Below are 26,776 nucleotides of genomic sequence, written 5' to 3'. Positions count from 1 at the left end.
CCATAATTGACCCCTCCAGTAACAATAGAAGATTGCAGTATTGCAGATTTTTAATATTTGGAAGAGAATTTAGAGGTTATACATCTTCATTTTAAAGTTGAGGAAACTGAGATCCAGATATATTTCATGACTTTCTCTAAATAACTCAGATAGCAAGTGGCAGAGTTGGGATCAGAACTCAGCTTTTCTCACTCCAAATCCAGCTCTCTTAATATAATTAGACATCTGGAATCCTGATCAGTACTTCAAAAGTTCAACCTGCTCATTACACAAGGAGCTAGGGGACCAAGTTTAGTGGAAAGCTATTTTCTACTGTGGGAAAAGTAACTTCAGATGTCTATATCACTAGCTTTGAGTTTTTTCCTTTGAAGGACAGCCTACATTCTTGAGGAAACCTAAGTGAAGGAATCATAATTATTTTAAAATAAGTTCCATGGACTTCATTCATTCAACCAAAATTATTGTGCAGAGCCCTCCTCTGATTCCTTCTTGTGGTACAGAGGTGCTTTTGTGCTCTTGAAGGTCATGACAATGGAACACAAGTTTTGTCAGGTTCTGCAGTGCTTATTGTCATCCTTTGTTTTCAAAAAAGACCAGTGACATAAAGGAGTGATGTTTTGATTTGCATGTGAATTAGATTTAAGTGAAGCAGATTTGCACAGTCAGCCTCATTCTTTTCCATAGAAGTCCAATGGCAAGACAAAAGTCAAGATGACTGGCGATGGACCAGGATGGATGACCTTGGCATCTTCAGTATCTGTCCAAACTCTAAACACTCCAAGGCATCTGCTTCAGTCATCTTCTTAGCTATTAGAATAAATTGTTCTCACAAGCCCAATCCACCAGGGAAAATCTGCATATGATTAGGGTAGACACCCCTCAACTCACCTCACTGCGGTTTAGCCCATCTGTTGAGATGGTATACTGTGTTGTGGCTGCTATAGCAGTAAGAGTTGATACCAAAGATGAATGAGCAGCCAATAAAGGACTTGGCATATTCTCATCCTAGAGGTGTTAATTCTCTTCAAATACCTCATACACTCTGCATCTGAATATTTTCAATATCTCCTTTTTAAGGCAACAGACTATATCTCCTTTTTAAGGCAGAAACATAGAAATGCTGGACATAAACAACAAACTTCAGATTCTTCTCATTCTTTGGCTATGACAATCCATGAAATAAAGAAAACTACAAAATGGTCCTCAAAGCTATGCTTTTACTTTACTTCCTCAGAGAGAGAAGCAGAGTGCTAAAAGGGGGATAGGGTGAAGTAACACAGGCTGCTAAGGACATCACAGTTTTTATACAGTCTATAAAAGTTTACCTAGCAGTCACTACTCTGAATGTGAAAAATTTGTCTACTGACCAAGTAGGAATGCTACTGAAAAATAAATTGTAACATTAAGACAATTTTGCTTTAAATAAAATTAGATGTTCTCTTCTCTCTCCCCGCCAAAAAAGTTGTGACATAAAAAAAAGAATGGTTCACAGGTTCTCTTTGGAGAGCAAATTAAGGATATGGTATTTATTATGCATTCAAAAGCAACAAAAGTAACATTTTCATGGTATATTTGGGCATGTTATTTACAATACTCATGATAAACATTTGCATAATGTTTATCATGTAGATAATTATAGTTAATGCATAGATGAGGAGGATGCAGAAGGTCAATAGAGAAAAAATTTCTATACATATATAGAAAACTCTACAAATTAATTTTGCATTTTTGAGATAATACTTTAATATTTAGTGACAAATGGAAATGATAGAAAAGAAGATGGTGAAAAAATTTTGAAAAATGTTAGTTCATTTGTTACTCACAACAACTATATGAATTAAGTTCTATTATCACTCCCAGTTTACAGCTAAGAAGGTTAAGTAACTAATTCATGCATAACTACTAGCTATCTGATGTAGGATTTGAACTCAGGTTTCCTGACTCTAAGTCTAGATATTATATCACCTAACTATTTAAACAGATACCTCAATGACTATTTATCATCAATATTTTTCTCAAGGAGAGAGTTGGGAAACATTGAACATTGTGAGCTCCAAATAAAATGAACATAAAATAGTTATATTTTAACAAAGAGGTTATAACTAATGATGAGAAAGTCATTTCAGAATCAGTTGTCTTTGTATAGTCAGATCATCAACTTATAGAAGAAAAATCAAAATCAATACCAATAGAGTAGGAGATAAGCAACTGAGGCAAATCTACTCTCAACTCTTTAAAGAAGCTGTTTATCTAAGGAAAAAAAAGTGGGGAGGAGATTGATTAAAAAGTAGATACTGAAACCAATTATCACTATTTTCTAAGGAAGCTTAACTAATGTAAATCAGATGCTACAAGGAAGAGTCTAGAAGAAACTATAAATTACCTTAACTTGTTTTGTGGAAAGATGTAGCAGCCAAGGGGAAGGTCAGTTTGGAATATAGAGAAATGTTTAAAATCTTGGGAGGATGTGTAGTTATAATTCAGTGAGAAATAGTGGGGGAAAAGGTTTATAAAACACTTGGTAAGAGACTCAACTAAGTCTGATTATACTGAGGGGATTTAAAAGATGAAACTGGAATGACAAGAAAATAAAGATTATTGGGGGAAAAGATTTCAATAACATAATTCTGCCTCCCTACCTGCCAAACACCTTTTTATCAATGGCACTGAAACTATTACATTTTGATACTAACATTAAGGTTATCAGTATCTTGTATGAGGAAGAAGGATATTTTAAAAAGATGGGAAGAGCAGCCAGTTTAAACCATATTTGTTCAGAGGAGTATTATGTTGGAGACAACAATATTATGAGGGCATTGGATGATTTAATATCTTAAAGAGGGGGAGAATATCAAACATGGGTGGAAAATCATATGCCTGAGTATTATCTCAAAAATGCAAACAAAAATACCTAAAATTACTCATTCATTTACTTACTTTCCTATCACAACATGCCTCAGGTGTATCCTTTGTAAAGTCAAGAGAAAAGAATAAGCGAATTTTTGCAAATCTTTTATAGCAGACCATCTTACAATGGTATTCAAGATTCCACTGAGCTTATTGTTTGTTGACTACATAAAAGCATATGGTTCATTAGAACAAACATTGCCTTTAAGGCTATTTTCCAACAAGGTGTCTCCCATGTATTTGTTAAAATTATGTGATTCTTTGAAAGATAAAAGAGAGATCTTTAACAAGTAAGACACGAAACATGTAAGACAGTTTTCTCAAAAGGTGTTTCCTACTGTTGTGGAGGATGTCCGAGTTACAGTGCTAATAGAAGAGGACTGAATGTCCTTTGTACATGATCTTTTAATGACTACATCAAGTCCGTTGCTATTGCAGAACCTCTCAAGATAGCATCAAAAGATTCAATCAGTCATCTAGCACATAAGTACCTAGTAAGCACCGTGCTAAATGCGAAGAATACAAATGAAAGTCTTTTCTGCAAATAAATATGTACAAACAAGAATTATATAGGATAAATTGGAAGTAGACTCAGAAATTCTAATATTAAGAATATTATTAATATTAAGACAGGTACTAATATTAAGAAGTTTTTGCATAAGTGAAGCTTCCTATGAGATTCGAAGGAAACCAGGGTAGCTATGACATGAAAGTAAGGAGGGAGTATGCTCTAGGCATGGGGATAATTGGTGAAGATACTCAGAATCAGAAGCTATTGTGAGAAACAGCAAGGAAGTCAGAGTCACTGGATTGAAATTTTGAAAAAGAGGGTAGCAAGATATAAGAAGACTGGAAAGGTAGGAAGAGGCAAATTCACTATCTAGACAGGAAAAAAATAAGTAGACAAGAAAAGATCTTATCCAGGATTGTACAGTTCTATGGAAAAACCATAGAACTAAATATAGACAGACAGATCGATAAGTTGGTGGTATTGTGACAAATGGAGTTGCCTAGCCAGTACTTAATCCTTTCTACTTCCTTGTCTCTGTTGGATAAGGGCAGAGTTGTATCCTTGTCAAGATTTTCCTATCTCCTCCCTGAGGGATGATTTAGGGTGATATTTAGAGTGATGTTTTCTCTATTCATTGCCCTCTTCTGTCTTCCCTCTTTCTCTCTGGAGACTTAATCAACCATACTCTGTTATGACAATTAAGTTGCTTTTTAGCCTGTGGCAATATAGTGGCCTTTAGGACCACTTGGTCCCTTTTTCTCTTTAGTAGAGTTTATATATCAGAAGAAAAGCTATTAATACCATCACATTAGCTCAATGAGACCAGTTAGGAAAATTCCCCAAATCCACACAAGTTTGTCTGTCTGACCTAATTTAAATTTGTGTTTATCTTTTATTAACTCCTGGACTTTTTATAGAAGATATTGAGGTGGTACATTAGATAGGGCACCAGACCTGGAGTCAGGAAGATTCATCTTCCTAAGTCCAAATCTGACCTCAGACACTATTACTAGTTGTGTGACCCTGGGAAAATCATCTAACCCTAGTTTTGTTTGCCCTAGTTTCCTCAGCTATAAAATAAGCTAGAAAAGGAAATGACAAACATTCCAGTATCTTTGTTAAGAAAACCCCAAATGGGGTCATGAAAAAATTATTCACAACTATGTAACAACAACAAAGGGTTCTTTCTGTTCCAGGTAAAAATCAGGATACAAAAAATATATAAGTCATTATCTCTTTTCAGTTTTTCCTTTCACTTTCTCCTTTCTTCTAGTGACCCTTTATTCTCTTCAGCTAGTTAAGTCCCGGTGGAAGTTGTGATGCTATCTCCTGATGGCTGGTGCTGCTCAGCCCTTAATAGTTCCCACTTCTTCCTCTCAGTCCATGACTCATAGACACTATGTTCAACTCCCAGAACTCTTAGGTGACTAAAGTCCCCCTCTGGCTCAAAGACCATAATAGTTCCAAATTGTTCTCAGGGTTGAGAGAGAATGTTTTTGCCTTTGAACTACAAATTCTAGGATGCCAATCAATTCTCCAACCTTTATAACACATACAGAACTTGGAAAGACTCTATGGATGGACAGTGTATTAATTTCAAAGCTGGGAAAAAAGGAAGAGAGTGAGCCAGATTGCCTTTGGGATAATACAGAATGCCCTTAACTCCTTTCTAAAACGCAAATTTTTTAATACCCATCTTTTCCTGGTGATTCTATATGGCTATGTAACCTTCTTGAAATAACTAAAATTGTGAGTCAGTCAAAGGGCAAGAGAGAAGTTCTTGGTGGATTGAATGGGCAATAATAGGCAACTACAAAGAATTTCTTAGGAGAAGTTATAATAAAATATGTCATCAGAAATATGGCTACATGGGAAAGAAAGTAAAAATGTTTATCAAACTAGAGTGAGGGGTAGCTGATAGTTGGCACATATGCCTTATTGACATACATGCAATGTCAAGAGATATAGAAGAAGCTTCCCAACAAACAGGGTGAATACCTTATGTGAATTTTTTGTTTAGGTTTTTTTTTGCAAGGCAAATGGGGTTAAGTGGCTTGCCCAAGGCCACACAGCTAGGTAATCATTAAATGTCTGAGGCCGGATTTGAACCCAGATATTCCTGACTCCAGGGCCGGTGCTCTATCCACTGTGCCACCTAGCTGCCCCTGCACCACCTAGCTGCCCCACCTTATGTGAATTTAAGGTGGAATGTGGAAAAAAAATGGAATAGCTTGAGAAGGGATTAATGGGTTATAATTTGTACAGTTATGGAGGGAACCATAATCGATGCTATAATAGATCCATCAAAATTTAATGTACAAGGAACTGTGTCAAGTTTATAAGACATGGTCTCTGCCTTTAAGATGGTTAAATTCTAGTTGAGGTTTTAATATATCAATAGGTCAAGGATCTGTGATTTTCTTACCAAGAGAACTTCCCTTCTTGGTACAAATAACTCTGACATGTGGTAAGTAGATGTTTAATAAATATTCATTGAATTGCATATATAAAAGAGGTGGTTTAAAAGTCAATCAAACTGGGGCAGCTAGATGGCACAATGGATAGAGCACTGGCCCTGGAGTCAGGAGTACCTGAGTTCAAATCCGGCCTCAGACATTTAATGATTACCTAGCTGTGTGGCCTTGGGCAAGCCACTTAACTCTATTGCCTTGCAAAAACTAAAAAAGAAAAAAAAAGTCAATCACACTAAGAAATTTTCCTAAACAACCTGGTAAAATGCAAGTTCTCCAGTCAACCTGATGGAATTTTAAGATGTTATTTATTGAATGAAAATATGTTGGACATAGAGAATGCCCAATGATTGGGTGAAAGGACAAAAAAAGATTCATCTGAGAAGTCATTTCTGAGGAAAACGTTTGCTTTTGAGTAACTTAAAGATTTCAGTAAGGACTGTATATGTGTGTATGTCTGTGGATGTATGTGTGTATTCTCTCCTCCTCATTACACTGTCTAGATATATTAGAGCAGAAAGATACATTTAGGATCCAATGAATCAGAGAGCTCAACTCTCAAGAAAAATTTAAAATATGAAATAGGTATCCTGCTTAGAAGATGTAGGCCCCAGATCTGAAACTCTTGCTCATCCTAGGCTATAGTTTCTAGTTCTTTTTGAAAGCTCATGGTGTTACTCCAGGTCAATACTTCAGCTGAGCCTCAAGTTAGAGTCTGTGGAAACCATAGACAATCAACAGAGTCATATGTCTCATTCCAGAGATACCTGGTAAGTATAATATAACTTCTTATTTAACCTAGAGACATTGTGTCCTGGGACAACTGGAGGTCCTGGAGGTTTCTTTGGAGGTATTTCTATGTATGTAGCATAATACGGTCTTTTATCTCTGTGCGTCTACATATATATATATATATATATAGATATATATGACAAAAATATAAATATGTGTGATTATATGTAGATATATGTATCTATATCCATATCTAATCTATATGTATATATATAATATATAGATATATATATATATATAGAGAGAGAGACAGACAGACAGACAGACAAACAGAATGACATAGAGCCAGAGGGGAAAGATTTGGTTTAGATTTACGATTGTAGAAGAATTATTGCTTTCTGTTTCCCTATTCCACAACTTTAACTTTGTGTTGTTTCTGTCCTGGGGTGTTTTGACAACTTGCTCCTCTGTTCTTGGATAGAGAGGTATGACCTTTGTTAAATGTATTCAGTTACTGTATGTATGTTTACTATATGTCACCCACCCAGGCATCTACAACAGGAGACATAACAATGATGTATCACTGAGAACAATCTATAAACAAACACTTAAATGCACTGGAGTGAAGCTTTTTCTGAAGTTAAGAGTCTTTTTATGAAATGATAGCATCTTTTATAGGTATTTCTCTGGTAAATTTCTATTCAGCTATCTAATGTTTTCTTAAAAGGTGAATGTATTACATAGTGTTGTATTTGTTGTTGTTATATATTTAATATTATTATATAACTATACAATTTTCAGAAATTTCTTCCTGTGGAGCATAGTTGCAAGAATTAATTCCAAGGGATTAATCAGTTTTTAACAACAACCCCCCAAAAGTGAAAACTCCTAGGGTTATAAAAATGGAAATATACCGAACATCCACTAAGTCACTCTAGTCATCATAGCTGGATTGAAATGCCAGTGAGAATCATTTCTGGGCAGTCACATTAATCACAACACGAGAAAGCACCACCAGTCACCTTTCACTCCATAATGTGCTTGGTTGTGCATTACTTTTTCAGGTTGATTTGTAGTTCCAGGGGAAGCTGCTGGTCACCAAAATACATTGTCCTTTCTGAGTTTCAAATCCCTTGCCGCTCAACCTCAATGAATTCCGACAAACAGAAATGGAACCACATTCAAGCCTCTAAAATGCTTTCTTTCACTGCACATAACTGCTGCTTAGACATTGTCTTAGTTTCCAAGTTCTGATCACTGATAGGGAAAAATAAAAATAAACAGACTTGCACACAAAATGCATCCTTGATTTAGAAGTTCTTAAAGGACTTGCTCATGTTATTGGCTGAAACATTTTTTAATCTGTATCTCTCAAGTTTCTCTGATTGTTCTTTTGATATATTTGCATATATGAGTGTGGGTGTGTGTTATCTCCAAGAAATCTTTCATTCTTCTGTATATTAAAAAATGCTATACAGAGAACAAATCCAACTAATTAATATATTTCTTATCTTGGAATATTAACAGGTCATGCTCCAGTGATAGAAGTAGGCCATAGAGTTATTGTGGTGCAGGGAACTATTTTGTTTCTTTTGAGTCCCATAGAATTTGAAGAGGAAATATAGTACACTATATAGTACAGTTTGCTTCATAGATAAGAAGACTTGAGTTCAAGTCATGTCTTTGAGCCATACCAATGGGCAAAACCTCTTAGTATACCAAATTCCCTAAACCTCTGTTTCAAAGTGGATGCTTATAAGCATTGTTAGAGGAACTTTCCTCATAGTAGTTCCTCATAGCTAGTGAAACCACAGGTTCAGTCTCTGTTCTTATCTCTATTGACTGGTCTTTAGTGTAGGATCTTAATAATTAAGTTCAATTGTGTGGGAGTCCTGCTTTGCCTCTTGCCTTGATGATACTACCTGTTATAATGGCATTGTGGTCATGATATTAAAAACCTGAAAAAGCTGGATAGTGCCAGGCGAGGGGATGTTACTTCTAGCAAGCTTTCAAGATGGTCCTCACCAAAAGTCTGAGACATGTTTTTTTAAAAATGTTGCTTTTGCGGGGGGGCGGGGGCAGCTAGGTGGTATAGTGAATAGAGCACCAGTCTCACAGTGAGGAGGACCCAAGTTCAAATCTGGTCTCAGACACTTAATAATTACAAAGCTGTGTGACCTTGGGTAAGCCACTTAACCCCATTACCTTGCAGAAAATAAATAAAATTTTAAAAAAGAAAAAATGTTGCTTTGAGGCTGGTGCAGTTTGTCAGGAGGACCCGAGTTCAAATGTGACCAGGTACTTAACAGCTGTGTGACCCTGGACATTCACTTAATCTTAGTTGCTTCCAAAAGAAAAAAAGAGAAGTAAAAATATTGCTTTGGGATACATTCAAGAGTTTGCTGCCAGTCTTACAGGGTTTCTGGGAGTCTGAGGGCTTCTCTCTCTCTCTCTCTCCCCCTCTCTCTCCCTCTGTCTGTCTGTCTCTGTAAGCAAAATGGAAAGTGGTGAGCCAGATGTGTTCTGAGTTCTCCATAGTCCCTAAGGCCCAATCAGATGTTCCTATACCTTATAATCCTTCACTACTTCTGCTCAGTATAACTCCAAAATAAAAACTTATGACAATCATTGAAAGCTGTTAGAATATAAATTGTTCCTCTTTTAAACTTCTGTATTCTCAGTACCTGGGACAGTAGGCACTTCAAATTCTTACTCATTCATTTAATCCTTTATTAATTCAAAAATACATATCTAGCCAGTATCACCATTTATCCTCATTTAAATAGCTGACAAATTTGTATCATATGTATTTTCATAATGTATATTCTTATATATATATGCATCATTGTAGTCTATATAAATTTAAATTTTCTATTCTTTTTTTTTGTTTAATGCTATTTCTTGTAAACATGTGTATGCACTGATAGGCTTCCACACCTGACCTTTTTAATAGTATATACATGTTTTTAATAGTGCATTTTATGTGCATACCTTTTGATCCAGCAATACCACTACTGGGTCTATACCCTGAGGAGATGATGAAAAAGGGTAAAAATATCATTTGTACAAAAATATTTATAGCAGCCCTGTTTGTGGTAGAAAAGAATTGGAACTCAAGCAAATGTCCATCAATTGGGGAATGGCTTAGCAAACTGTGGTATATGCATGTCATGAAACACTATTGTTCTATTAGAAACCAGGAGGGATGGGAATTCAGGGAAGCCTGGAGGGATTTGCATGAACTGATGCTGAGTGAGATGAGCAGAACCAGAAAAACATTGTACACCTTAACAACAACATGGGGGTGATGATCAACCTTGATGAACTCTCTCATTTCATCAGTGCAAAAATCAGGGACAATTTTGGGCTGTCTGCAATGGAGAATACCATGGAGAATACCATCTGTAATAGCAAACCATCTGTATCCAGATAAAGAACCGTGGAGTTTGAACAAAGTCCAAGGACTATTTCCTTTAATTTAGGGAAAAACCTGTTATCTTATTGTATGATCTTGTCATTACTTTATGTTTCTTCCTTAAGGATATGATTTCTCTCTCATCACACTCAATTTGGATCAATGTATAACATGGAAACAATGTAAAGACTGACAAATTACCTTCTGTGGGGGGTGGGGGGGAAGTAAGATGGGGGAAAAATTGTAAAACTCAGAATAAAATCTTTAGTAAAAAAAAATTAAAATTGTGCATTTTAAAGCTATTAAAGCTTAAAACTGCATCAAAACTTATGGGGTGCCCTGAATATTCATTGAGGTGGCATGGAAAGATAACTAAACTAAGAATCAGGAGGCCTGGATTCTGCTCTCAGCTCTACCACTAGCTCCATTTTTTTTTTTGTTGATGTGCTGTTAGGTTCCCCTTATTATTTTATTAATGAGCCTTAAGGTGGAAATTCCCTCCTCTAAATAGGCAAGTCATAACTTTAGAGAGTTGCTTAGAGGTTCTGAAAGTTTAAACTTGCCTACAGATTCTTCACTAGTATGAACCAGAGGCAAGAATTGAACCCAGTCTTCCTTAACTTTCTTAACTTCTATAGATTTTGGTCAAATCATTCAGTGGTTATTAATATAGGATCTAAAGTAGATAAGCTTTAAGCTCAACTTGTCTAGTCTTAGCTATATATATATATATATATATATATATATATATATATATATATATATATATATACACATTTTCTCCTCCATCTTCTTCTCCTTCTCCTTCTTCTTCTTCTTCTTCTTCTTTTTCTTCTTCTTCTTCTTCTTCTTCTTCTTCTTCTTCTTCTTTCCATCTTTGGTATCTATCAATCAACCAGTAAATATTTATTAGATTTCAACAATGTTCTAAGCATTGTGCTAAACACTGAGGATACAAAAAGGGACAAAAGTCAGTCCCTGCCCTCAAGGAGCTTACTATTTAATGGGGGGAGACAACATGCAAAAGCAAGCTATATAATTAACAAAAGAGGGAAAAATACTTAAATTAAGAAGGCTTGAGGAAGGCTTCTAGAAAAAAAAAAGAATTTTAGTTTGGACTTAAAAGAAAATCAGGTCTCAAATTACTTTTTTCTAACCATGAAGTAGAGCTAGCATCAAAGCAAGATGAAACCTCTATATTCTTAGTCTGTCAGGAAACTGAATTTAACAAGAAGTTGATAATTTAATGTCAGTCTTGAATAAGGTTATAGTAATCCCTTTCCTTTGCATGGTATTTTACACATTAGTCATTCTTCAGAGTTTTATATTTTACACTTGAAATCACCAGCTTGTTTAGTACCTTATTGTTAACAACAGATGTGAGGGTCACGGAATGTAGTTGGGATTCACGCAAGGGAGATGAACTTCAGAGATAGCATTGGTATTGTGTTTGAAGGGAAAAAAACCAAGGTATTTAAGTACATTTTGTACTTTCTCTCATTTCTGGTATACCATTGTAATAGCAAACCATCGTTCACGAGTTTTACAAGCAGTGTTTTGGAGAGTAAGTGAATGATCAACTATTGCTCTGAAAAGTTTGAATCATTTCCATTGTGTTGGATGGGTTTTCCTTTCTATCTCTTTTGGTGTTGTTGAATGTGATCCTTCTGCTCTAATTGTAGCTAGAAAAGATTGTCAGGAGCTTACGTGGCATGCCTGTATTCCCTTGAGTTTCTAATGTGCAAATTCTGCAAGAAGAGCCACCTTGAGAGAATACACCATTCAAAATCCATTAGAAAGAAGCCCTAGAATTGTCATAGCAGTTCACATCACCCTGAATAAGGTGACCCTGATTATTCATATGACAGTAAAACCTTGGGACTTCATCATATTTGTAGGACCAATGCCTTAGGACACTGCAGTATTTGCGAGAGCAGTCATGCTCACAAGATGGAAGTTGACTCTGGTTGTGCAGTGTCAATAATAAATAAAGATACTTAACCATAATAACAATAACTGACATCTTTAAAGTCTCTAAAGAACTTCACGTGCATTATATCATTTTAGTTCTACTGCAACTTATATATATGTATATATATTTATATGGTGCCATATAGATAATATTATTTCCATGTTATATTATTCTTCATTCCTTGTGTGATGTCTTTTTCCCCCCAATTCCTATTGTCAGAAATGTTGATGACATTGTACACTTGGAGACTCAGGAATGATTAACTGGGAGGTAAAAGTAGATGTTACCTCTTGCCAGTCAAAAGGGAAAATTGATTTGCAGCTTTCACATTCTGGGAGTACTGGGTGATGGGAATGATGAAAATAATAACTGACTTTTCTATAGAACTAAAAGACTTTCATAGTGCTTTTCATAAATTATTTCATTTAATTCTTACAATACTTGGAGAAGAGAGAAAGCCCAGTGGTATGGATCAAAAGCTACCCTTAGAAATAGGAAATTCAGATGCTACCTATGACATTGACTGTGATCCTGACCAAGACATTTAACCACTCATGATCCAGAAAATCTCTGTAATCTGAAATAATGATGATCAATTGCCAATCTGCCTTGGTAGAAGGTTCAAGTTCAAAAACTGGATGCTCCTGATACTTATGAAATCATATATCTAGAAATACTGAAACCACCTGAGGTAACTGCTTCAGGTATTATTATTTCTGTTTTAAAGATGAGAAGATTGAAGTTCAGTCAGGTCCACTGACCTGCTATGAAAAATACCTGGGAATCTATGTAGCATAGGAGATAGAGTGCCTGGGCCTTCTATGTGAATTCAAATGTGACCCCAGATACTTATTAGCCGTGTGATCATAACACCATCAAAATTACAAAGATATTGAAAAGAATTGAGTTGTGAATGTCACATGTCTTCTTTCTGGAGAAACCGATGAATAATGGTTTTTCAGTTATGTTCAACTCTTCATGATACTATTTTGGGGTTTTCTGGGCAAAGATACTGCAATATTTACCATTTTCTTCTTCAGCTTATTTTACAGATAATGAAATAGAGGCATATAGGGATTAATTGATTTGTCCAGAGTCATTTGTCTAGTAAGTGTCTGAGGTTGAATTTGAACTCACACAGATGAAACTTTCTGATTCTAAACGCTGTGCTTTTATCCACTATGCTACCTAATTGTTCTGTAGAAGTCTCTACTGATAATTGTAAGATAACAAAGCTAAGCTTCTTTTATACCACTAAGAATTTCTGGTCAACTTCTAGAAGTTGTTAATATATGTCCCATGCTATCTTTTAAGAAATAGGGAATTTACAAGGGATAGATTCAGTCATTGCACTTTCTAGTCTCAAAAACTGGAGCCTTGCCTTTTAATTCTAAAGGAAAGAATGATTTTGAATATCCATTCAAACAAGGTGTCATTAAAGCAGTTTTACATATATATATATATATATATATATATATATATATATATATATATGCGTGTGGTTTACAAATTTTGCCATAACCAAATGTGCCGAACATCATCATTGTTATCATCATCATCATCATCACCATCATCAATGTTATATAATGTTTTAAGATTTGAAGAGCACATTGCAAATGTTATTCCATTTTATTCCTATATCATTATTGGCAGATCAGTGATAGCACTCTCATTTAAAACAATGCTAAGCCAAGACTCCTGAGAGCACAATGAATAGGCAACTTAACATATCTAGGGTTTATAGACAAGCAACTCTTTGGGATTGATTTTGTTTGTGTGTGTGTGTGTGTGTGTGTGTGTGTGTGTGTGAGAATTGGGGAATGGCAGATAAAGACTTTCAATTTGTGACATTTCCCTAGTTTATCAATACTATATGAATATATAATGATATTAATTTGAATATTCCAGAAGTCATTGAGTTAAATACCTTCATTATGCTTCTGAGTTTTTTCCAATGCTTCATGGGCACCTTGAATTTTTAAGATTCCAAGTGGGATACCATATTGTAATAAAGTTCTAGTTATTGGATTACAGAGAGAATACATTCATAGAAACATAGAAAGTCATATACCATTTTGATGAATCATGTATCTTAGTGAAAAAGAAATAAAAGTAAAAGTGGAGTTTTCAATGTTACCTTCTTGGGCTACTTCAATTCTATTAGTATTAAAAATTATAAAAAAGTTACACTTAGTCTATAATACATCTACTCCAAACTCAAAGCATGAGACCAAGTCTTTCTCATTTCCTATAATGTTGATCTATCCAGTCTTGACTCAGGCTAGAATGATAGATCAGGTTTTCTATAGGAACAAAATAAGAAACTTTTAAATCAACTAACAGCTTCAAAAAAGGAATTTATTTAGCTATAACATGGAAAGGCTACTCATTCAAGAAAAATTAGTTTTGAGAAACTGTGCCCTCCACAATCTCATCTCTGTAGTGACTTGTATCTGGTCAATAGGGCATGGTGCCCTGACCAAAAGTACAACATTTGCTAAGACTGAGGGGCATTGACTTCTCTTGAGTTAGTCTCTTTTATTCTCTTGGGTGATGAGAAAACTCCATAATGACTTGAACCTTACTCCTGCTGGACTAATTAAGTGTTGGAGATAACTTCCTTACTTGCTAGAGAAAACAAAAAAACAAAAAACACCCCCAAACAACTAACCTATCCCAAACAATGGAAATTCTTATGGCTATTGGTATCATCAAATATTTTTTTTCCACAAAAACCCAAACTGTTATTGGATCAATTCATAATTATTTACTAGGAAAAATGAAGGGTTTTCTGTTGATAGGACTCATCATCATGAAGATACATTCTGGAATAGTAAACAGTTAACAATTTTTGCTTATGTGCTATTTGTTCTTACTATGAATACTATTCGCTGTTGGTCTTCAACTGATTTGGATATTGAAAAGAAAAATAGAACATGTGCCATGTTAATCAGCAAAACTCCAAAGGCACCAACTTCTTTTCTGAGCAATGATCAAGAAGTCCTCATCAAGAATTCATGACAATTTTTCAAAATCATTCTAGAAGAGCTTCTTGTTTCTAGTGGAATCTTCAAGATGGCTTTAAGTCACCCTTAGGTACTAAGGGTGCACCAGTTACAGCTTAGGATCAATTCTTAACAATTCATGGATTATTGTAGTGGTTCTGCATTCAACCATGATTGTCTACATGTCCCTCACTGTTTGCCAATTCCCACCCAACTAGTATTTTCACAATCACTTTGGCATCCATTTTCTCAAATACCATAAGCTTTGTAAAAACCTAGCTAACTTCTTGCAACTCCTGAAATGGATAGCAAATATATATATATATATATATATATATATATATATATATATGTATATATATGTATATATACATATATATATATATATATTTGTTGCAAGACTTCTCTGGATTTAATACTATCTAAAGAGAGAACAAAATACATAGAGTTACTATCACTGATTTGAGGTATTTAACCTTCAAGTGACAGCTGTATTCCCATATGAAAGAATTATCTGCTCTGCTGTCATATTTTCAGGCTAAATGACATTACCTTTGCAGTCCCATGGCAATAAGGGAGAGAAACACAGATATAGAGTTGGAAGAGAATTTGTATCACCTAGTTCAGCTCCTTTCTCTTTTACAGAAGAGGGAACCAAGACTGAGAGGCCTTCCCAAGGTCAAACAAGGGATTTGAAACTGATTCCTGATCCACAGTTGCCAAAGTGATTTTCCCAAAATCTGGCTTGCCTGACTCATTATTTGCAGGACCAAATACATGTCCCAAAAGTCTTTGGGCAGTTTTAAACTATAAAATTTTAAAGAACTTTAATTGCCAAATGGGACAAGGTGTTCCAAAAGTCTTAGTATAGCTTTAATCGCTTCAAAGCTTAAAACTTCACTAAGACTTTGGGACATCACATAGAAAGTCTTCTAATTGTTATTTAGAGCTCTCCATATATATTAGTTGCCTCTGCAGACTCAGTGATATAGAAATGCTTGCACATAGCATCTCTCTCTCTCCCTGTCCCCCATCCATGTTTTGTTTTGTTCTCAATGCCTAGAATGCTTTCTATTCCTTGGAATACTTGACTTACTCCAAAGCTCAGCTCAAACCCTATTTTTTGTCTAAGGCCTTTTCCAGGACCTCTTTAATTCTAGACTCTTCTCCTCTATGGTACCATAAGGTTCCTGTACTGGAGCCTGGAACATATGGAGTAATGTGCTTGAGCTAGCTTGTGAGAGCTGATTGTTAAATTTTTAGGGTAAGATTTTAAATCTCAGAAATCCCTAACTGCAACAAATCATTACTTGATTTATTGTTTTATTGATTGTCTAGTTTTAAGAAAATGTTAATAATGATGAAGATTAAACTTTAAATGTTTGTACATGTAGAGAAGATGATTGTTAGTCATTTACCAATTCCAGAATTACTTTATAAACATGACTCAGGAGGAGTACAGCTGGTTTGGGGAATGAAATCATTACTAGACTAGACTTAGTGATTGTAACATAATATCACCACCACCAATCTCCTCCTCCTTTTAATATAACTCTTCCTTTTCCTCCTCCAACTATTACTACTACTACTACTATTCCTACTCTTTCTGCAATTACTACTACTACTACTACTGCTATTACTACTACTACTATTACTGCTGCTACTACTTCTACTACTAGAATTCCTCCTCCTTCTCCAACTCCTCCTCCTCCAACTACTATTAGAACCACTACTTATACTACTATCAATACATCTCCTCCAACTACTACTATTACTACTGCTGCTGCTACTACTACTACTACTACTACTGGTACTAATACTCCTCCTACAACAACAAAAACTACTAGTATTACTACTACTGCTGTGATGCTGCTAATATTACTTTACTACTACTGCCTCTACTACTGTTAGTGTTGCTCCTACTACAACTGCCATTACTGCTGCTGCTACAGCCTCGATTGCCACTACAGCTACTCTTGATGCTATTGCTACTACTATTACTATTAACTACTACTACTACTACTACTACTACTACTACTACTACTATTACTACTATTACTATTGCTACTACCTGACATTTATATAACCCTTTGAGATTTGAGTCCATTTATGTCCATTATTTCATTTGAACCCTCACAATATTCCTTTCCCATATGCTTCTAGTGTGTACCTAGTTATTTAAATGATGCCTCCTCAATTAGCATGTAAGCTCTCTGAGGGTGGGAACTATTTTTGTCTTTCTTTGTATCCCTAGTGTGTAGTATAGTGTCTGGCAAATATTTGTAGTCACGTAAATATTGGATTACTTGATTCAAAACTTTTACCACCGCATCCTAATGCTTCTAATAATAGAGAACACCCATTTATCATTGTTGTGATGAAAGATGGTACAGACCATCTTCCCAAGTGTCTTCTATATCTCCCTCTCCTGTCAGAGCATTGCTCAGATCAGTCAGTCAATACAAGGTGGGGGAGATTTATCCTCCTCTTGGGGATTCTATTTTGCTGAGGCTGTTGTAGTTTTAGGAGGCAATGGCTGGAGAGGATAGGATCACAAAGGTGGAAGATCATCTAAACCAATACTATCATTTTATAGGCAAGGAATCTGAGACCTAGAGAAGAAGGACTTTGTTCAAGGTCACGTATTTAGAAGGTAGCAAGAGTCTGTCTCCAATTTCACTGCCTTTCCACTGTATCCAATTTCCCCACTTTATGTATCAGATGACGAAACTAGCTGGTGCTTAAGGAAAAAAAAAGATTTAAAATATATTCATATTCATACAATAGGAATGTAAAGAAGGTGGGACTGGTTTCCAGGCAACAGTGCTCCCTTTCCTCACTTTGACACATCTCCTCAATAGCAGTTTGCACTTCTATGACATCTGCACTCCTCTCCTTTTGTCCTCTTTGCTATACTGGCTTCTATAGTACAGTGTTTATGATATGAATGAATAAAAAGTGTTGAACCATGACTAGCATTTATAGAATGCTTTAAGTTTTACAAAGGCCTTTACATATATCATTTCAATTAATCATCACAACAAATCCTATTATTATTATTATTATTTTTAGTGTTATCTTCATTTTTTTTTTTAGTTTTTGCAAGGCAATAGGGTTAAGTGGCTTGCCCAAGGCCACACAGCTAGGTAATTAGTAAGTGTCTCAGGTCAGATTTAAACACAGGTCCTCCTGACTCCAGGGCTGGTGCTCTATCCACTGTGCCACCTAGCTGCTCCCTATTATCTTCATTTTACAGATGAGGAAACTGAGGCTGAGAAAGGTTAAAGGATTTGTCCAGGACCATTCAATTAGTAAATGTCTGAGACAGGATTTGAAATTATGTCTTCCTAACTCCAAGTCTACCCACTAAATCACTCAGCTACTGATTGGATAAACTTAGATATTTTGAAGATTCTTTTTTCTGTCTCATTTTTTTCTGTTAATAACATTTTTATAGAGACCATCAGTACATAATCAAAGATATGCCCTTGTTCCTTTAGTAGAAGATTTAGATGATGAAACTGAGGAATTCATATTGGTCACTAAACATTTAAAAGGACTAAGATTGAGAGCCTCCAAACTGTTTTCCATTGAACAGCTCTGAATATTCTCTGTCTCACTTTCCCTAAGACCAGACACATTCCCCCACCCCCAATTCTAGGGGTTCCTATCATAAGTTTAGGATTTCTCTTCTCTAATATCATTGGTCTGACATTCTCCCCCCCCCACATTTGAATTCACTCTATTATTAACTACCAATGAATGACTAATACCCCTGTTTCTTTTAACCACTTAACATAATTAGTTTTTGCAAAAGGAAATTTACTCTGAATATCACATAAAAACAAAAGCACAAACATTTTCTTCCAATTCCTCAGAGGCATAAACATTGCCGCCTAGGTCTCTGGAGAGAGTAAGTTCAGATATGGCACAGGTTCTGTTTACCATCGGTCCCACCAAGTTCATGCCCAAATATATGGCATTGTTACCAAATGAGTGCTTGTCTCTTCTTGAGCCTAGAAAAGAAAACTCACTTCTTATTCTTGGGGAATTGAAATGGAACTGGATGAAAAACCTGACAGAGACAACTCCCAGACTCGTTGCCTCCAGAATGCTTGTTTTTTTTTTTTTTTAATATTCAGAATCTCACGCCTAGATCTTACCCTTTCCCCTAAAATCCTGTTTTTCATTGGATCACCATATTTCCTTTAAAGGGAGAGGGTCCAAAGCTTGTTCTTTTTCATCATTGTATCTTTTTTTTTTTTTAGTTTTTTTCAAGGCAAACAGGGTTAAGTGGCTTGCCCAAGGCCACACAGCTAGGTAATTATTAAGTGTCTGAGACTGGATTTGAACCCAGGTACTCCTGATTCCAGGGCCGGTGCTTTATCCACTGCCACCTAGCTTCCCCCATCATTGTATCTTAAATGGGATACCATCAGCAAAGAAACAAGGGCAGAGATTCTCTAAAAGAGAGTCAATTAGGCTTTCTTGACTGAGTTTATGGTTGGCCACCAATATTTGAAAAGAATCTTTTGCAACTTATAAAGAGGCTACTATTTATCATATGTTAGTAGATTCAAATCAGTTATAGATTGTCTACACGTGTCCCAAAGGCTCTCCAAAACATTTGCTTTACATGCCATCTCACCTAATTTCAGATAGATGTGAATAGAACACTGGACCTGGAATCAAGACCTGAGTTCAAATTAAGCCTCACATACTTACTAGTTAAATGCTCTCAGTCTTTATTTTAATTTGTAAAATGAGGATAATGATAGCACTTATCTCCAATGATTCTTGTGAGGATAAATGAGAAAATATTTGTAAAGTGCTTTCCAGGCTTTATAGAACTACATAAATGCTCATTATTGTTATTATTATTATTTTGATATAATTTTTCTGAAAACAGGTTCTTTAGCATTTTCTAAAAAAAGCGATAGTAGCATCAGAGGCATTGTTGCCCATGTGCCAATCCCTTCTTACATTTGTATGTTTCTTCCCATATTTGCAAGTGAACTCCTTGTTTTTATCAACCATTCTGGAAAGCAGCTTAGAATTTTGCCCAAAGGGCTATAAAACTGTGTGTGTGTGTGTGTGTGTGTGTGTGTGTGTGTATATATATATATATATATATATATATATATTATATATTTATATATATTTATATTTATACACATATCCTTTGATCCAGTAATACAAAAAGCAGGTGGTGGGGGAGGGACTATTTGTTTAAAAATACTTAGAGCAGTTCTTGTTGTGATGACAAATAATTGGAAATTGAAGAGAATTTCATCACTTGGGAACGACTGAGCAAATTATATTATATGATTGTAATAAAATACTATTGTAGTATAAAAACTGACAAGCAGGATGATTAAAAAAATGTGGAAAGACACGAACTGATGCAAAGTAAAGTGAGCAGAAACAGTAAAACATTATGTACAGTAACAGCAAATTTGTGTGATGCTCAATTGTGAATGACTTAGCTATTCTCAGCATTATAATGATCCAGGACAATTATAAAGGACTCATGATGAAAAATGCTATCCATATTCAGGCATAATACTGATGGAGTCTGAATGCAGATTGAAACGTACTCTTTTTTCATTTTCTTTAATTTTTTTGTCTGTCTTTTACAACATAATATGGAAATATATTTTGCATGATTGTACTTGTTTAACTTATAGAAGTTATACAAGTAATAGGAGGGAGGAAAAGAATTTGGAACTCAAAAAATTTTAAAACTGAATATTAAAAATTGTTTTTACATATAATTGGGAAAATATTTTTAAGTGAACTCTTACAAGGTAAAGAGCATATTTTTTGTCTTTGTTTCCTTGGCACTTAATATATTGTAAGTACTGAATAAATGCTTGTTGATTAGAGGCTTGTCAGAGCCTTTATGATGCTTCTCTCTGGCCTGAATGTACTCTTTCCTCATAACTCTTACTATCCCTAATTTCCTGTAAGAGGTAGCTCAAGTACCCCTACATGAAAATTTCCCTGACCCTTGTGGCTGATAAGTGCCCATATCTCCAGTTACTTGTTATCTATTGTGTATGTACCTAAACAGTAGATGAACATATTTGACTCTCCTAAGAGAATATAAATGCTGTTAGGATGGGGTCTATTTCATGTGTATTTTTATATTCTCAGTCCCTACAATACTGTCCAACACAGAGTAGGTATTTAATAAATGCCATTTAATAGATTTGGGAGTGCCCTTTATATTTATATAATATACAATAAATACAATATTTACATAAAAGTGTTTGGGGCATAAGGTAATAAGAAGATGCAAGCAGTAACACTATCTAGAGAGAACCTTGATCTTGCTCTCTTCCAAAGCTACCAACAATCTTGTAATGTAATTCAGTGAACAAATCAACAACAATTCATTGTACCTACTCTGTCCAAGGTACTCAACAGACTTTCGTTAAGTGATTATTATTGGGTTTTTTTTAGGTTTTGCAAGGCAAATGGGGTTAAGTGGCTTGCCCAAGGCCACACAGCTAGGTAATTATTAAGTGTCTGAGACTGGATTTGAACCCAGGTACTCCTGACTCCAGGGCCTGTGCTTTATCCACTGCGCCACCTAGCCACCCCTGTTAAGTGATTATTATGTTCCAGGAACGTTGTAAATGAATATTAGAAGTGAGAAGAAAGACAGAAATAAGGAACCAGCAGCCAAAGAGCTTGCATTCTAATGACAGAGGTAATATGAAATAACTGTACTCTCACCTGCAGCTTCAAGAAACTATAATTTGCACAGTGGCCACAGCCAGTCAATATCTCAGCAGATAGACTAAACAAGGTTGAAGGCAATGAATGGGTTTGCCCAGGAATGATTTAGGGAGTGTTCACTATAAATAACCTAGTGGAGACATCCAGTAGCTACAAAGGAGACTAAAGCAAGCACTGTGGAATGTTTGTGTTTCATTTTTAAAGAAGGCCAGGACATCAGGGAGGTGATGCCATGACAGGAACGTGAAATGAATTTGAGTGAGGGGGTGCTGGTGAAATGAGGGCTCTTTCTCATTTTCTCCTTCAGAGCCATCTGGATCCAGTGACCAGATATGAATCAGGACAACTGGAGATGGTCCTAGATGCAAGGCAATCAGGGTTAAGTGACTTACCCAAGGTCAAATAAATGTCAAATGACTGAGGTTGGATTTGAATTCCTCTCCTCCTGACTCCAAGACCAGTGTTCTATCCTCTGCTATTGGTCAGACATCGAAGAACTATGCATCTCAAGCCATTGCCAGTCATCTGGACTCTTGTCTTGTGACTGTATTTTGATAACTGGAAGAGAGAGTGAGGCTGATGATTTTGTGCAACTCTGCCTCACTTAAATCCAGTGCACACAGGAGTCAAGCCATCACCCCATGTTGTCATTGGTTCTCTCCAAAAGATGAAGGACAAACAATAACAACTATGTCCATATAAGATAAATACAGTGCAAATGAAGAAAAATCTTTGAGTGAAGAGATTTTCAGTGGGGAAGATAAAGGAAGAACTACTAAAGAAGATAAGGTTTGATTTTAGCCTTAAAAGAAGTTAATCTAGGAATTGATGGTGAAGCAGAAAAATATTCCAGTCATAGGAGAATGCCATTGAAATTTAGCGAGGCAGGGGGCAGCTAAGTGGCGCACTGGATAGAACACCGGTCCTGAAGTCAGGAGGACCTGAGTTCAAGTTTGACCTCAGACTCTTAATGATTACCTAGCTGTGTGACCTTGGGCAAGTCACTTAACCCCATTACCTTGCAAAACCCTAAAAACAAAAAGAAATTTAGGGAGACAGGTGAGAGTGTTCTATAAGGAAAAACAAATAGACCAGTGAAGTGTACAGGGGGAGTAAGGTATCAGAAGACTGGAAAGACAGGAAGGGACCAGGTTCTGAAGGGCTTAGAGGATTTTACATTTGATTTTGGAGGTTCTAGAATTTATTGAGTGGGGCTGTGACAGGCTTTGATTTGGAAAAATCCCTGAGTGGCAAGAGAGTGGAAGGCAGTATACAACCATTTCTATTCAGTAGTGATAGGTTTGTTTTTTTTATTTCTCAACTCCCCATCATTTGCACTTTGGCCAACAGACTCTTCTTCTCTTGGGATGAAAGCTAAATAATCAAGGTGAAAGTGGTGGTTCATGACAGAATCTTATGTAAATTTGTCTTTCTTGGTTTGAGATGTACAGTTGATGGATGGAGAGTATATTAGATATCCAGGAAAGCAGGGAATTTTGAAGGTGAATACAGGAGGAGAGAGGAGCATATCAATTGGAACAGAATCAACTCACTGCTCTTTTTAGTGATTTATTTGTGCAAATATGTCTTTAATTCTCTTTTGGGCAGATTCAGGTGTGGGCAGTTAATGCACCAAGATAAGTTGAGGGGCCTGTTATCTCTGGAGGCAGCAATTGCAGAGACAGAAGTCATACTAATGAGTAGAACCGACTTAGAAACCATAGCAAGTATAATTTCTGGGGCAAAGTGAAGTGATTGTACAAATCCTGTATCCCCTGCAAGGAGTGCTCAAGGGGCCTTCCCAGCTCTTTGGCTATACTCACAACATTGAGTTCATGCTGGGTTGATAAGAGAGAATGAGTTTGGAAATTGTAAATTGTAATTATTAAAACCTCGGCACATATCCTCACAGCTCTCACTAATTCTTTTTATTATGCTTTTGTTAACTGAATTAAAAGTTGTGAAAATCACATCAATAATTAGAATACATAATAGAAATAATGTTTTTCTAAGTAGGATAGGGCCTATGATTGGTTTTTTTAGACATTTTCAGTCATAGCAAAGTCTTCATGATTCCTCTTTTTTGGAGGGGGATGTCTTGGCAAAAATATTTGGAGTGGTGTGCCATTTCCTTCTCTAACTCATTTTACAGATGAGGAAACTGAGGCAAATAGTCTTAAACGATCTGGTCACATCTAGTACGTGTCTGCGGTAGGATTTGAACTCATGTCTTCCTAATTACAGGTCCAGTGCCCTATCCACTGTACCACCTACCTTCCCCGGAAGGGTCTATTGATTTAATCGGTATAGACAAACAAATGCACTACCAGATACAAAGGGGTAGGGGTTACAAGGAGACAAAGGATGAGGAGTGTGTCATTTTTTTGAAACATAGACTGATGATTTCCTCAGAGAGCCCTTAGCACATAGATACATAGTCACTTAGTAGTGTCACATAGTCGGTACTTAATACATTTGCTAATTGGCTGACTGATTGGGAACAATCCCTTAGGGTCTGATGATGTGCATGATAGGGAAGGCTATACTTTAGATGGATAGTTCATGGCTTTTTTCTAACTTCTGAATAGGAGGAGGCACCAATCGCAGAATCCTTTCCAGATTATCATGCTTTGTTTTGTATAACCAACTACATAGTTATACTGGGCATTTAATATACTTAAGTAGGATAAAAACATAGAAAACCTAGAATAAATAGTAATATAGCCTTCTTTATCAGGGGTCATTTCACAATAACCCATAGTTTTCTTATCTTTTGTGAGATAATATCAACTCTCAGTTGTATTTGAAGTGGTTATTAAATATGCTACAACTTTTTTCATAGTTTTCTAAAAGCTGAAAGAAAAAAAAACTATAGCTATTGAAAAAGGTAGTGAAATATTTTATTTATTTGACAATGTAGCTGAGGCAGTATTTTGAGAAGTAATGCATTTTTTATTTCTAGACCTTAAAATATATGGATTTCTCTTGCCTGAGGTACTGAAAATGGCTGGTTCTATATTGGCTGTTATAAATGTGGAAGAAACTAGTGTGGACTTATGTCACCAAGTGACTTGAATCATAGAGGGATTATAGAAAAAGTCAATAGCAATTGCTATGTGGGGCCTTACCAGGAATCTGAGTATGAATGAAATCAATTGTGGTAGCCCAACCATCATGTAAGTATTAGGACCTGATAGCTCTTTGAAGAAATACATTGAAGTAAAGAATGCAATTCATAGCACTCATTTTAGATGGTACCATTCCATAAATCTAAAAGAAAAGCTATAAGGAGTATGTGACAAGGAATTTTTCAGAGGTCATGCTAGAAAGTACTACAGCATATCACAAAGCTGATTCAGAATAACATGTGAAAGAATATTTAATCAGCTTTGCCTAAAGACTGTTTTAGAATGGTAGCCTTGGTCTAGGATGGACAAAAATGTGAAATTGTCTTTTTTTGATTTGGGCCACATATTCTTTTTTTTTTTTTTTTGCAAGGCAATGGGGTTAAGTGGCTTGCCCAAGGCCACATGGCTAGATAATTATTAAGTGTCTGAGGTCGGATTTGAACCCAGGTACTCGTGACTCCAAGGCCAGTGCTCTATCCACTGCGCCACTTAGCCGCCACTTAGCCATTCCACACGTATTCTTTAGATGAATGTTGCCCATAGTCTTACTTTAATTGATGTTAATTGATGTAGACTTGGGTTTGAATCCTGTCTTGAATGCTTACTAGCTATTTAGCTCTGTTGCTTTATCTGATATTGGAGTTGATATGAAGTCATTTTCAGGAAGCCTCTAGAAGATGAGCTTATATTCTCTATTTTCATTTAATTGTAAAGGACAATTATTTTATCCTCTTGTGTGCAATTATCTATGAAATATTAATCATGAAAGAATAATAACGGAACAATGATTTGTCCAAGGATTTGAACTCCATTGAAAAAGATGACAAGGTAGCAACACAGCAATTATAAAGTGAATCAAAGATACAGACTTATTATAGCAAAACAACCAGGCAGTGCAGTGGAAAGAGTGCTAGGTCTGGAGACAAGAAGATTCCTGAATTTAAATCGGGTTTCAGATATTTAATAGATGTGTGAGCCTGGTCAAGTCACTTAACTCTGTTTGCTTCAATTTCTTCATCTGTAAAACTTGGAGAAGGAAATGGCAAACCATTCCAGTATCTCTGCCAAGAAAACTCCAAATGGTATCATAAAAAGTCAGACATGATTAAAAAAGAACTGAAAAGAATAATTTAAAAAGTTAGCTTTCTCAACAACATGGATGAAGGACTTGACTTTGAAGGGAGTATTATTATTTTATTTGCCTCATCTTAGTGTAGTTCAGATAGAAATAATCTTGGGAAAAGTAGGTATCTTGTTATTATTTTATGTTCAATATTTCATGGACTCTTTTACAGGTAGATAAAATAACTTTTGGTTGTGAAGAAAAAAAAATATGACTATGTAAGTACTCTCTCTGTAGGCTCATTGTTTATAGTATAGCTCCAGTATCAGAGAGGATAACAGGGATGACAAGGACTTCCTCTTGTTCTGATATTGCTTTGATCTCTTCTTGGATAGGGTGATAACTCACAATTGCCAAAATCTGTCATTCAAATACAATTTATTCCAAATAAGAAATCTATTTAACAAAATATATATTTAAATGTCCTATAATAAAAACAATTCCCATGGAAATCAAAAAGTTCAAGAAGATAAAACTAGATAATAACTAGGATGGTAAAACAATTAGGAAGATGTTCTTGGTATCTCAGGAACTCCACTCCAAAGTCTCAAAAACTTTTTCTTCTCTTATTTTTTCAAAGGTGCCAAATTGATCCCTCCAGTCAATACATCTGGAGGCAACATTAACCTAAACTGCCCTGGATCTATACCACAAGTCTGCTCACAACAGTTTATCATGAAAATGTGTGGAGTTAACTCATGCTTCCTCAGTTCCAAGGTATACTGATCCACAAAACCTTAAGACATTATTATCTTTTTTATGGATCAC

General features: G+C 35.7%; 1 long non-coding RNA gene across 2 annotated transcripts in view; it reads left to right on the top strand.

The window, feature by feature from the left end:
• The window catches only part of LOC141493858 (uncharacterized), a 304,223-nt gene that overhangs the window by 95,316 nt on the left and 182,131 nt on the right, over positions 1-26,776 (top strand). The window contains exon 6 of one of the 2 annotated variants that reach the window (XR_012470341.1): positions 26,589-26,707. The exons of the other annotated variant lie outside the window; for it this stretch is intronic. This is a non-coding gene — a long non-coding RNA (uncharacterized LOC141493858). Of the gene's footprint in view, positions 1-26,588; positions 26,708-26,776 lie in introns of those variants that run through there. 2 annotated transcript variants of the gene reach the window in all.

This window comes from Macrotis lagotis, chromosome 7 (assembly GCF_037893015.1).
Source record: "Macrotis lagotis isolate mMagLag1 chromosome 7, bilby.v1.9.chrom.fasta, whole genome shotgun sequence".
Taxonomy (NCBI): Eukaryota; Metazoa; Chordata; class Mammalia; order Peramelemorphia; family Peramelidae; genus Macrotis; species Macrotis lagotis.
Note: the sequence above shows the minus strand (reverse complement) of the source record. Positions and strands in the feature narration are given on the sequence as shown.